This window comes from Psammomys obesus, unplaced genomic scaffold (assembly GCF_907164565.1).
Source record: "Psammomys obesus unplaced genomic scaffold, mPsaObe1.curated_primary_1811, whole genome shotgun sequence".
In the NCBI taxonomy this organism is placed as follows: domain Eukaryota; kingdom Metazoa; phylum Chordata; class Mammalia; order Rodentia; family Muridae; genus Psammomys; species Psammomys obesus.
The window spans coordinates 2004739-2017948 of record NW_026585895.1 but is presented as its reverse complement, the minus strand read 5'-3'; the positions used below and the strand labels follow the sequence as shown (position 1 = coordinate 2017948).

Below are 13210 nucleotides of genomic sequence, written 5' to 3'. Positions count from 1 at the left end.
ACTCTGTCCTCCAGTGTGTAAGGGGTCAGTGAGGAGGTATTCCTTACACCAACAGGAGATGTCCCATCGACCAACGCAGGCACCGGGACATCTGTGTCACAGGAAAACGCTCTGTATGTTACGCTCTGTGTGTTCTTGATCTAGAATATTAATAATATAATAGAAATGGCATAAAGGGGCTCAGAACTTAGAATTAAGGTAGTGCTTTATGCAAGAGATTTCCCTGCAGTAGAATTATGTGAGGCTCGGGGTTCTTGCTGAAGTCCGGCTGCTGCCATGCACATTGCATCGCCGTTTTGTATTAATGAGCCGTCTCCCACAGGCGCACAGGACTCTGAAGGCTCTGTGCAGAGAGCGCAGCCAGGGGGCTGTTCTCTGCCAAGTCTGGCTCTGTACTTTGCTGCTGGCCATGGGAAACAGATTTTGGCCGACACCAACGCTAAGATGAGTCCAGGAACTTTCTGGAGCACCTGGATGTCTTCTAAACTAACTAGTCTCTGCTGACACGATTTTCCAGGATGAGGCTACTTTTCTGGGAGGGTCTTTGAGCAAAAGACTTCATTCTAGATCCCAAGACAGAGTTTCAGAATACATGTAGGGTCCAAAGGAGAAGGAGGAGTAGGGGGCTGCAGCATGCTGAGGCTCAACTTTGCAAGAGAAAACCTCTGTCGTTTTAGTTTCTTTTAGTGCCATACATATAGTATACAATTTTTTAGAGGTGAAGTTTTATGACTATTGTGAAGTTTGTAGCAGGTAACGAACTGACTGTCATCAAGATGAAAAACACGTAGTATCAGAAATATTCTCCTTAGACTATAGGGAGAATAATCTGCTTCTTCCTCATGGCATGGTACATTATATGTTATTGCATGTACTAGTAGCTTATTTTTTCACTTTTGCAGAGACTCACCCTTTTTAATGCTCACAGAATCCAACATTTATTTACACAGACTTTCAGTGTTATGAGCCACTCGGGGAAATAGTACTCTCTTTAGGCAGTCAGTCCATTTCCTTTATTCCTGTAGACCCAGAAACAGCCATGTGATGGTTCAAACAAGTATGAAGTAAGGGGAAATTTGTTGGCGAATATTTAACAAAGACATTTTAGCTTTCCTAGAGGGAATGGAGGTGGGCACAAATTGTGCTCCCACTATGCTCACGTCCGGATTTCTACCTTTACACCAGTGGCACCTGGAGACTAGGATGTACTGCTGCAACCATAGAGGAAGCGTCAAGAGAGCTCTGGAAGGACAGCTGGATGGCTCAGCACACACCCAGGGGTAAGAAGGATCGCCAAGCCTAAAAGGCGGGACAGGTGGCCATGAGTGGGTGAAAGCAGGAACTGAGAAATGGTGAGCAGTGGATGAAGGACACGGGGGACACGAAAGATGACGAGTGACTGAGGGGAGAAGGGTGCCTCACCAGGGTGATGGGGAGGGCAGGAAATGACGGGCAGAGGGCTAGGAAAGACACCTCTGTTAGAAATGGCCTAAAGGTAGCTGATTTGCAGTATTTTAAAAAGGGAAAAAATGCAATAATACAACAACAAAGGAGCCGTATTTTTACGGCAGCTTGTTGTGAACATAAACCATAGAACAGCGTGTTTGGTGGTGTCTTCCTACGTACTAGGGCTGGAAGGATTTCTCATCTGAGTTGCTTTATTGCGTCCTTGAAGTTGGTGGGGCTCCTTGCTGAGAAGGCGGCCATATTACCTGAAAGTTCAGATTGGCGTTTGGGGCTCACAATTTTAACACTCTCACTGCCTTAAACAGTCACCGCCTGCTTCTTTCTACAGTAGCTTCATGTTGTTCCTGGCAGGAGTGGGTCCCTGGCGTTTTCCTGGGAGAATCCTAATCCATAAGTTTAGTTAAGTGATTGTAGTTCTTTCCTTTTAAGGATTTTGCCTCTTGGGACCCACTTATTGGGATTGTTCTAGTGTTTCTAGACTGGTTTCAGATCTGTGAAAACCATAATGTTTACTAGTTAAGAAGTGACATCATTCTTTTAATATTCAACTTAAGCATGTTTTTCATATCATTATGAAAAAAAGAGTTAACTAGAAAAAAAGAAGTAAACTAGAAAATTTAATGAAAAAGAACAGTCTATGCAATATGGTCTTACAGTTGACTTAGTCAATGGTTATATTTTCTTTTTTTAATTTTTTCTTTATTATTATCATTTATTACAATTTATTCACTTTGTATCCCAACTGCAACCCCCTCTCTCATCTACTCCCAGTCCCACTCTCCCTCCCTTTTTCTCCCATGTCCCTCCCCTAGTCCACTCATGCGGAAGTCTTCCTCTCCTACTATCTGACCCTAGCCTATCAGGTCTCATCAGGACTGGCCTTGTCCTCCTCTGAGGCCTGGTAAGGCTGCTCCCCCTTCAGAGGGAGCTGATCAAAGAGCCGGCCACTGAGTTCATGTCAGAGACAGCCCCTGCTCTCCTCACTAGAGAACCCATTTGGAGACTGAGCTGCCATGGGCTACATCTGTGCAGGGGTTCTAGGTCTTCTCCAAGCATGGTCCTTGGTTGATTCATCAGCTTCTGCAGGGTCCCCGGAGCCCAGATTTTCTTATCTTAGGTTACGAATAGATGCTCTGTGGCTGAAGATGTAGCCCACTGAGTAAAGAACTTGCCCAGCATGCACAGAGCCTCTGTTTGAGCCCAGCACACATAAAACACATGTGTGATATTCACCACAATCTCAGCACTTAATTGGCAGGAAAACCAGTAGCACATGTATCTAACTCTTAGATACATGTGATCTTTGGGGCCACCATGAGCACTAGCCTGTCAGGAAAAGAAAATATGAATACATATACCCTAAAGCACTGTGAATTTATCTCAAGCTATGGCACTGTACTTGCCTAAGAGAAAAATAGTCCCCAGATTTGGTTCCTGATATTTAAGAAAGAAGGAAGGAAGGAAAGAGAAAGAGAGAGAAAGAGAGAGAGAAAGAAAGAAAGAAAGAAAGAAAGAAAGAAAGAAAGAAAGAAAGAAAAGAAAAGAAAAGGAGGAACACGCACTTAAAAACGAATGTGATGTGCCATTTATTCTGTGGAACTGAGGAAATATAAGTGAATGCATTTAAAACAAATTGAAATAAATGAAAATTATTTTGTAGCTAGGCCTGCATTTTTATCTAGAGTCTGTCAAATATTTGTTATTATTACTTGCTTTTCAGTACTTGGCTCAAAGTTATTCCAAATCAAGGTCCTTGTGATTTTGCAGCCACTGAACAGGAAATCCTGTGCTTAAAGAATTATTCTCTTTGCCATTAATGTAGGGGCGTGTCCCATGGGAACAGCTTGGGAGGATAACTGGCCCTACACAAATAGTGGAATAAGATAAGACATGAAATGTTTTTGTTAATAAAACATTTTTACACTAATAATTTAGATTGAAAATAAACTTAAAGTTAAGTTTGTTTTCTGCCAAAACCAAGAGAGCAAAGTGTTTTTTTTTTTTTTTTTTTTTTTTATTCAACAGGGGCCAATATTCAGCTATTGCCACAAAGTAAACTTAAATGCTCTTAGAAATGAATTATTATTCTATAATTGGGATATTTATAATATTTTAAAAGTTACTGTCGAGAGTAAAAGCAGAACCTGGGTTTGAAATTGAGTAATTACCTCCACATATCTTTGCCAATATATTTATCAAATATAAATAACTATAGCTTTGTCTTCTTAGTCCTTCAAACAGCCGACAGGAGAGTCACTGTGGGTCTTTTGAGTACGTGTGGGAGGCTCATCCTTGAGTCTGCTTATCCCAGATTCCTGCCTTCTCTGTGTGAAGGGCCATCAGCTCACTGGAGAGCTGCAGTTAATCTCTGCAGCTAGGTTGTTTAGCAGGAGTATTTAACCTGCAGCCAGATGAGAGATGCAGCCTCACAGTACTGAAGACAGCCAGCCAACACCAAGTAACAGACTTAATTAAAACAGGAATTTTTTCTCTTTTTTTGGTAGCCCAGTTGCTGGTTCTTGAGTGTGAACTGTGTGGGTGGGCTGTAAAGTCAAAGGTTAGACACACCGGAAGGATTCTCCCAGAGCCTGAGTTCTGTCTGGATGAAAGAAGCGGTCCAGATCCGCTGCTCCTGATCCACCCACGAATGTGTATACCCTCTTCTGAAGCTGGAATAAAAGGAGAGTTTGTAGACATTCTTGGGCCGGTACTGTTTTCTACGGCTCGTAAGAGAAGGTCGGCAATATCCGAATACATGAAGAAAGGGTTTGAGAAACTGATTTACATAAAATTACTTCATACATTTGAGGAACCAGTGGCTAGAGAGGTGAAATAACTCACTTAATGTAGAATAGCTGCACTGATGCAAAAGCGGAATGAATTATCGAACAGAAGTGAGTCAGACTGCATCTAGCATCAAACTGTCAGAAACATCAGCAGAAAAACGACAGTGGCCACGTTCAGTAACTTCACGAATACATAGTGAATGGACTTAGGACTTTGTGCTCATAGGTTCCAGTAGACAGAAATGCTTCACGCTCTAATAATCCTCATAATCCTTGCTGTAGCCACTAATTGCTTCAGCCGCTGGAACTGAGCCTGGGGTAGCCGGGCCTGTCTGAGCTGGATTGGAGGGAGGGAAGCTAACCCAGGCGCAGGTGAGCGTGCGGGCAATGAGCAGGCCGGCAACAGCTTCCAGAGAACTGGTTAAGTTTATTGGGGGAAAGGGGACGTTTATGCCCCTGGGGAAGTGGCCATGGTTTCTGGGGCAAGGTTGTGTGGACATGTGCCATTGGCCAGGGCGGGGGTGTTGGAAGGTCTTTCATCTGCATGCTCAGGGAACCCCCAGAAGAGGAGACAGAAGTGGGGAGACCAAAGGGATAGAGGACACTGAACATGTCCATCTAAGTCAACTGAGCAGAGCGCCTGCGAACTCAGAGACTGAAGCGGCTCACAGAGAGCTGAGATGGGTCTGCACCCTTCGTGCGTATTGGAGCTTTCAGTGTGGTAGTTCTAGGGGAGTCCTGAGTGTGTAAATAAGAGGGTCTCTATTTTTCGTGCCTTCTCTTGGGCTCTTATTTTTCTGTTGGCTTTTCTTGTCCAACTACAATATGATGGGTTTTGTTTTTATCATGTTATATTGTATTTTGTCATGCTTGGTGATGTGTTAGGAACCCGTTCTTTTCTAATGATAGACAGAAAGGAAGTGGATCGAGATGAGAGAGGAAGAGGGGCGGAACTTCGAGAAGTAGAAGGAGGGAAACTGCAGATTATGTTGTATGAGAAAATACTATGTTTAACTAAAGGAAAAACACAATACTAGGGCTAGAAAAAGCCTTAAATGACAATTTAGGATTTTCTTTATAAAACAAAGGTCTCTAGAGAAATTAAAACAAAACAAAAACACTCATACCTATCTCCTGTCAAAGAAAAGCTCAGGGCCTGATGACTTCAAAGCTCTTTTTGTTCAAAGAACAAATTATTCATTTGTTAATTCATGCAAAAAGGTGGAGAGGTTTTTACGGTAAATTGCATAGAACCTACAAGTATAAAATTGTCAAGCCTAGAAACTGACAGCTGCCAGCACTGGCTACTTCTCTTATAAGAAATTTCCTACAGGTCTAACTACCAAAGTCCCAATCAACAGTCCATCCCTTATGAGCTATGGGATCTTAAATAAATTATTATTTAGCTAGGCTTTTTTCTCCAAATGAAAAAGACCATAATTTTACCTCCAAACAAGGCTCTTGGGACACCGGGGACACAAAGCACTGAGAATGGCTCCTGTGGAAAGTGAGTGTTCCAGAAATACAACCATTGGATGGCCTCTGCTGCTTTCTCTGTGTATTCCCGGACACTACAGCCGAACATGGCTTCCAGCCCTTACTTTACCATCACAGTCACCAAAGCCTCCTCCTGGACGGGTCCTTCGCAAGTGGAGAGGAAGCACTCTTCTTCCCCCCCCCCTCCATCTTCCAGTGCAGCTCTGTTGCAAACGGATACACTTGGCTCTCGTTGGTCTTGAGAACCTCTGCTGTCTCCCTTAGTTCTGAAAGATCGTTCTGCGGCCTCTGTCTTGACTGTTGGCCTCTCTACCTGCACATGTTGGCACACTTCCTGTTGCCCAGCATGGGTGCTGTGGAGAAACGCCCTGACAGTCTGAGTTCTCATTTCACTCAATACGCTGCTTTCCCCTTTATCTTTGGAGCTTTTCCAGTTAGGACTGAGCCATCTCTCCAGTTCCCCCATTTACCTTTTTATTCATCTTCCTTGTAACTTTGTGTTGACATCTGCTCATCTGAAAATACAACACGTTTTCACTGATTTTTATAGATGGGCTTTATATGCAGAAAGGCCTTCAGCCTTTATATTGGCTAGAGATTTTGAAGCTCTCTGTGTCCTCCTCAGAACTTGTCAATGTATATTGCTTGATAGAGTACCTGCTTGTTTTTCTTAGGGGTTCTCAGTGATGTCCTCTCCTGTGTTGTTTTGTTGTATCATAGGTCCTCTAAAGAGGTAGCATGCTCTACACCTCTGTTCTTGGTGGCTTTCCAGCCTCCGGAACATGCTGCGTCATACTAACATCTTAGAGATGCTATAGCTTAATAGGAAACAGTCTTCTCTGGATCTTTTCCTAAAGTGAGAAGAACGTCTTTCTTCCACCACCAGGCTCTATAGGCCACTGTCCGTCTGGATCCTTGAGAACAGTAGCATAGCAGCTCCTGTCCTTTGCTTTCCATGGGCTCTAAGCATCGAGATTATGCCAGTATCTACCTATTCATCCAAGTGGAGGGACACCCCAGCTCCTCAGCAATTCTGCCATAAAGTTGGAAGGGATTTCCCTCTCTTTTCTTGCCTTAATGAGGAAATGACCTTAAATTCACTTGGCCTCTGTTTGCTGTCATAGGGATTCTCTGAAGTAACAGCATGTCTCATTGGAGTCTGGTTTCATCAGTAGCTAAGACAGAAACCAGCCATTTGGACACTGCCTAGAAAGAACAATCACACACGCCTCACTCCGCCTCAGCTGCTGAGGGAGAGCCTGCCTAACAGGCTCTTGTCTTCTCTTCGTGGCTTCCTTGGAAGCAACAGCGGGCTACCCAGCTCTCTCCACTCATCTCAAGTATCTTGTGATCCTGAGGCAGGAGCATAAACCTCTCAAGAAGTCACAAGGTGAAATCTAGTCTGTCATCCCCTCCCTGGGTCTCTAGAGGGAGGTGGGGAGCTGAGAGCCTCCTCCTGCCTAGGAAGGTCAGTCAGAGAGGACTATGGCCTGAAGACACAGTGCCTTGCTGGCTGTGGTGCCGCCATCTCAGTCTTGCTTGAGTAGGGAGCCTCTTACCTGCTTTCCAGATTTCCCACTCGTGGAATTGGAACGGAAACTGGTGATGTGATGTTACCGAAGGTGTGAGACGTGCTTACTATTCTTATCTTCCTGATGTCATCCTAATGTTTAGTTTTTAATGGAAAACTTAAAATATTACATGTAGAAATTAATTAATTAGAACTTACCCGTTATACCTTATTTCATGTACCTTTGGTAGAATTTTGAGAGTTGAGAAATCTGATAGTAATTTTACCTGTAAAATTTTTCCATAAGTAACATTTTGACAAAACCATCAATTTTGACTACTGATTCATTTGGTTAAATGGGAAAAGTAGAAATATTACTAAGGTATTAGATATTTGAAGTTCTATTTTTAATATTATCAAGTACCTAATTTTCTAAATTATTATATTTTAAAGAGTTTTATCAAAGCTTAAACTTGAAACATAAATCCCTATTCTGTTTCTGTGGCTCTGCCAGACTTTGGTGTTGAAAGACATATGTTTATATGTACATTTAACAAACATAAATCTCTTATATGATCATGATTTTGTGCTCAAATCCTTACATTTTTTGACTCATTTAATGAGTAAAACTAGAACTCAGTGTAGTCTCAGAAGCATGTAGTTATTACCTTGAGGGCAGAACTGAATCTAGAATGTTGTGTTTTGCTTGATTTCAGCACAGGTATAAGGAACTTCGGAAATTATTTATCTCATTTTTCCCATAATCTTTAAATATTTTTTTAAATTAAATTTTATTTATATATTTATTTTTTACACTTTATTCACTTTGTATACCCCCTGCAGCCCCCTTCCTTGTCTCCTTCCAATCCCACCCTCCATTCTTCTTCTCCCCTATGCCCTTTCCCTAGTCCACTGATAGGGGAGGACCTCCTCTTCTTGTATCTGACCCTAGTCTATCAGGTCTCATCAGGAGTGGCTGCATCATATTCCTCTGTGGTCTGGCAAGGCTTCACACCCCCAGGGGGAGGTGATGAAAGAACCAGCCACTGAGTTCATGTCAGAGACAGTCCCTATACCCCTTACTAGGGAACCCACTTGGAAACTGAGCAGCCAATAGGCTTAATTTGAACAGGGGGTCTCCAACCTCTCTGTTCATTGGCCTTGGTTAGAGTATCAGTCTCTGCAGCCCCTCCCCCCCAGGCCCAGGTATTTGGGCTCTGTTGTTCTTCTTGTGGAGTTCTGTCCCTCCAGGTCCTTCTATCTTCCTGTTTTTCCATAAGAATTCCTGCATTCTGCCTAAAGTTTGGCTATGAGTCTCAGTATCTCCTTAGATACCCTGGTGGGTTGAGTCTTTCAGAGGCCCTCTGTGGAAGGCTCTGTACTGTTACTTGTCTTCTCCTACTTCCAGTGTCTGTCCTGTCTGCCCTTCTAAATGAGGATTAAGCATCTTCCATAGGGTCCTCCTTGTTGTTTAGCTTCTTTAGACTATAGATTTTAGTATGTTTATCCTATATTATATGGTAATATCCACTTATAAGTGAGTAAGAAAAACTTTAAATAGAAGAAGAATTTACCTCCTCAGCTGAACTCCATGTGATGCTGGAAGGTTGCACAAGGTAGACTATAATATAGACCATATTGTAGACCATAATCTGGACCATATTGTATGCCATAGATTAGACCATAGACTAGACCATATTGTAGACCATAGACCAAACCATATTGTAGGCCATAGACTGGATCATATTGTAATAGACTAGACCATACTGCAGATCATAGACCAGGCCATATGGTAGACTATAGACTAGACCATACTGTAGACTATAGACTAGACCATATTGTAGACCATAGACTAGACCATATTGCAGACCATAGACTAGAGGGTGCATAATACTGTCCTGGGGCCAAAATCAGCTGTCTTGTTTTATTTGTCTAGTTCAATGTTTGTAAAAAAGGAATTTATTGTTAACATTTTATAAAGTTGTGTTGTTTGGTACAGAAACCTGGTGTCCAGAATTCTCCTAATAAGCGGACAGTCTGTAGAAGTGTCTAAGGTAACACAGTTTGAAATCAAGGGGAAGGCTGGAGAGATGGTTTAGCAGTTAAGAGAGCTTTTTGCTCTTCCAGAGGAAGATTCCCAGCACCAACACAGCTGCTCAAAATTGTCTTAGTTCCAGAGGATCCAGTGCCCTCTTCTGGCCTCCAATGGCACTTGGCAGTACATTTGGTACACAGACACACATGCAATCAAAGCACACACTCACACACACACACACACACACACACACACACACACACACACACACACAAACAATGGATCTTACTGTTTTAAAGTTTATAAAATTTTCATTAGCCATTGACCTTCTTACTTAATGGAGACTTAATTTCCAATAATTACCATGTGAATATTGTTTTGGTGAGAAGAATTTATGGCCTGATATGCTTTTCTTGCTTCTTACTGAGGTTTACCTTAGGAGGGGGCCATTGTCTGGAAGGACTGATATTTGCAGAAACAATTGTCTAGTGCCACAACACAGAAGATTAGCAGTGACAGCTTTCTAAAATATATGCTTCATACTGAGGTGGCCTCCTCAGCTCACTTCCTTTAATGATATCTGGTGAGGATCTGATAAGGTTTATTGTACTTCTCTCAGGTCAAAGGGCGCTGTCTTTCCCTGCACTCTAGCAGCCTACAACAAAGCCTGGCCTTTTCTCTCAGGAAGCTGCAGCTGGCTGTGTTCTGCTGAGCACAAATACAGGAAAAGTGTCCACAGGTTAAGAGCCGGCAGGGCTGTGCAAGGAGAATATTCTGCTAATAATATTGCATACAGACTCAAGCTGGGCAGTCAGAGTTCAGCATCAAGGACCTAGAGATCCTTAAGACAGCGAGAAAATTGAAGTGTCCCATCCTCTCTCTAGAATGATGATCTCAGATGGTAAAACACAAAACCAGCAATGTTAGGACATCCTAAGCTTCCTCCAAAATACAGTTAAAATGTTCTTAATAGTTAAATCGTTCCCTCTGTTTTATATAACAAGCACCACTCCTTTCTTTAATACTAAGGGGATTTCCGTGTTGTGGTTATGCTTTTGTAATAAATAAAGTAAAAATGTACCTTTGAAAAGCGAAGACTTGCTTTCCCCAGAGTTTCTCATGCTCCCTTAAGTCTTCATCTTGCTCAAAACTCTATTTGGGTTGTTGAGGGTTTATTCTAGACTTAGCTATCAATACAGCTTTATGGCTTGCTGAAGAGTGAATGACGTTTCCCAAATCCTTTCCACTGAATGTTGACACCGACCTTCTTCATGGAGTTTCTAATGGGAACTCACCGATTATGATAGACTGGCAGGAAGGCCCAGGGAGCCTCCAGCCACTAAGTCCGAAGAATCAAGCTTATCAATAAATAAATACCATCATGCTTTGTGTTTTTATGTGTGAGCCAGGACTTGAACTCTGATCCTCACACTTGCAAGTAAAGCACATGACCAAAAGTGCTAAGCTCCCCAGTAACCCAAAGAACACCTTCCTTCTGGGGTATGTTACATCGTCACCGGAGCTAAATATAACCTCCACATGTCTAATTGTATTGGAAAGTTAGAGAAGTGCTAGTTAGGTTGTTTTTTTTTTTAATTTTTTTTTCTTTTAATGTATTTTACTTCATTTGTCAACTTTACTCAACCAAGGACGTGTGGGAAGAGAACTTCAGCTGAGAAAATATCTGCATCCATTTGGCTTGTACAGAAGCCTGGGGCATTTCTTGACTGGTAGGAGAGAGTTTAGCCCACTGTGGGCGGAGCCACTCTAGGCAATTGGGTGGTCCTTGGTTGTATGTACGGAGCAATCCATGGAAGCAAGCCCATAAGCAGCATTTCTCTGCCTCAGTTCTCCAGGTTCTTGTTTTGAGTTCTTGCCCTGACTTCGTTTGATGATTGACTATAAGATTTAAGAGGAAAGAAACTTTTTCCTACCCAAGTTAGTTTTGGTCCTTGTTTTATCCTGGTGATAGAAGCCTAAGACATGTAGTTTTTGTAATTACAGGACCCAAAGGCCTAAGTCCTTGGTTATCAGCACAAAGGAGATATATTTGCCCAAGAGGGCAGGGAATAAGAGACAAAGACAGGAGATAGAGGATAAGGGAGAAAGGGAGGGGAACAAGGGAGAGGGAGGAGGGTATTTGTCCCTGAGGTCAAAGGACTGTCTCTAGATTGAGAGGGGACAGACTGGACACGCAGGAAAATGGCAGTTTATAAAGGTACAAGGGGAAACTGTGTTAGGATGAGGCGTCTGATTTTAAATGGGCATGTTAACTAGGTGAGGCAGAGGGGGCTTGTGACTGCTGCACTTTAATGCTTTGGTAGCTGGACCTCGGTAGTCCAGAGAGGAGTTCTCAGAGAGAAGTGGCTAAATAAAGCAATCAGTCTTGGGGGCTAGCGTTAGGAATGTGATCTAACAGGTTTTCAGCAAGGCAAAGGGAACAGGAGAGAAGGGCAGGGCCTGCCAGGGCCATCCTCACTGTGCTCCAGCTGGTCTTTAGGGAGCCAATGAACTGTCATAGTCACATACTGATTATGTTCTCTGACATGAGGCACCAAATACCCAAGCTGGCTTTTCCGTGGCAGTGAGCGGCTGCCCCCATTCCAGGAGCATTATAATGAACCCTCTGATCCCAAGAAAGGACACGTGATCATTACTCTCTTGTCCCTATTTCCACCCTCACTCCCCGCTGTGCGGGGAGGTGTGCTGCCCCTGAACTTCAGTCAGTTCTCACTCTTCCTGATGCTGGCTTCTTCCCACCTGCTCACTCCCATATCTTTATCTGTTTAAAAGTGAAGACTTCATTAAAAAAAAAAAAAATAAGTATTTGAAGCTATTCTCGATTTTTTTCTTGGCCACAGGAAATAATATAAAACATAAAAGTGTTTTTATCCCCGTGGCTATAGTGACACCCTCATTAATTTTATGGTGACTGTGTTTATGTTGACCTCAGGGTTTTATCATCTCCAGTGCAGGTGAAAGGAATGTTTTCTTATTTAAGGCCATATTTACAAGAGTTTCCCCATTGATTAAGTATAGTTTAATGCTTTTTCACAGCCATTTTTTTTTTTTAAAGACGCAGTATAAGAGAGAAGCCTATTGTGCCAGCTTGACTGAAAACAAACCGTTTTTACACAGGGAGAGACTAGGCCGAGCGATCCAAAGGCGACTGCTGCTTCGATCATTAGCTTTGTGTTGGGCTGACACTGCCCGGCAACAAAGGCTCTTTGCTGCATCCAGATGTTACAAGGCTCCTGAACTTGAATCTCACTGACCCAGGAGAATCGTTTGGCTGCTAGCACTGCCCTCCTTCTGGCCTCGTGGAGATCAAGGGAAGCCCTTTAGCCTTGTCCAGAGCCAGATTGAGGGTGTCTAGGGCTAGCCGTAGAGCACTTTGGCAAAAATTTTGGGAATTGAGCAATCACTCTGTTTCTTTTGAACAGCTTTTTCCCCTCAAGATTACAGGCTTAAAACTGGGCCACGCAGCTGTGTGGGGGTGGAGCGCTGAGACCGTAGGTGCAGGGCAAGGGTCCGTTATTTCCTCTGTTCTGTCTTGAGGTCTGCTGGTGGCCTGCCGAGCTAACCCTGGTGTCAGAGGGAGCTTTGCTCTTCTTCGGGATCATATCTTTGCAGCTAGCAGCTGTCAGAGAGAGTGAAAAGTTTTCCAGGAGCTTGCAGAAGCCTCATAACCAATAAAAACGGACACACCTGTCTTTTGTTTCAAGAAAGGCTCTCAGACCTAGCTGTCAATTTAACGTTTTACAGATGTTTTATTAACCGGGGTATCGGGATCACGAGTCACAGTAGTCATGTAATTCCCGAAGAACACGTGCAAGTCCCTCAGCGGCTCGGCCTGGTCTGAGAACTGTGGAGCACATCTCTCACCGTTCTGAGGGCTCGGCCTGGTCTGAGAAC

General features: G+C 43.1%; 1 long non-coding RNA gene across 2 annotated transcripts in view; it reads left to right on the top strand.

Annotated features, from left to right (window-relative positions):
- The window catches only part of LOC129671165 (uncharacterized), a 92196-nt gene that overhangs the window by 51684 nt on the left and 27302 nt on the right, over positions 1–13210 (top strand). For both annotated transcript variants that reach the window (XR_008719315.1, XR_008719314.1), the window contains exon 2: positions 1186–1280. This is a non-coding gene — a long non-coding RNA (uncharacterized LOC129671165). The remainder of the gene's footprint in view (positions 1–1185; positions 1281–13210) is intronic.